Source organism: Pteropus alecto, unplaced genomic scaffold, assembly GCF_000325575.1.
Source record: "Pteropus alecto unplaced genomic scaffold, ASM32557v1 scaffold605, whole genome shotgun sequence".
Classification (NCBI taxonomy): Eukaryota; Metazoa; Chordata; class Mammalia; order Chiroptera; family Pteropodidae; genus Pteropus; species Pteropus alecto.
The window spans coordinates 349,081-350,087 of NW_006437456.1; positions in this window are offsets into that span (position 1 = coordinate 349,081).

Here is a 1,007-nt window from a genome sequence, read left to right on the forward strand (position 1 = left end):
GTGAAGATTTTTATCACACTCTCTTGGTAATCTTGCCCAGATTCATGGCTTTTAACTTCATCTATAAAGATGACTGAAGTTTTAACCTCCAGCTAAGACCTCTCCTCCAAATTTTAGACTTTCATATACGACTGCCTACTTGACACCACCAGCTGGATGTGTCATGGAGACCTCAAACAGTCCCAACTGAGCTTCCCCCAAACCCACTCCTCAGCACAGCGCTTTCGAACTGTGGCCAGATACTCGGGCTAAATATCTTGGAGTCATCCTTAAAATCGTCTCTCTCATGTACCTCGCATTTATTCGGTGAGCGGTTTGCTGGGTCGACCTTTAAAATACAAGCAAAACTTAACTACTTGTCACGACCTCCTTGTCACTATTGTCTCTCATCTGGATTGTTACAACTTGCTTCCTAACTGGGCTCCTCCTGCAGTCTGCCTTGGACACCCAAGCCAGGGTAGGCCTGTTCAGGTCACATCATTCCTTTCTTCCAAACTCCTTTCTCAAGTTAAGGAAAAGCCAAAGTCGTTAACATCACCTCCCGGGCCCTCCAACAGCAGGCTCCCCACCAGCGGGCTCCCCATTACTCCCTGACCCACCCCGCTGTTCTCTTTCCTGCTGCACCAGCCACCGTGCTGTCGCTTTAGCGAACCAGGCACAGCCACACCTCAGAATCTTTGTACTCACTCTCTCTGCCTGTAAGGCTTTCTTCCCAATTTCACATTGCTGATCAAATGCAACCATCTCTGTCAGCCCTTCCCTGCCCACCCTTCACCCCATCCTGGCACTGCTCCCCTCATTTCCTTGCTGTACCTTCCCCCTAACATTTACTATAATACAATTTAAGTTTTACTTATTTTGTTTTTATCACCCAATGAGATTATACACTCCATGAGGGCAGGAATTTTTCCACCGTTGTAGGAATGAAAACAGTCTGAGAGTAATCATTCAATAAATAATTGTAAATAAACTTAAAGACATCATTATCATTCCCATGTCCCTCTTTA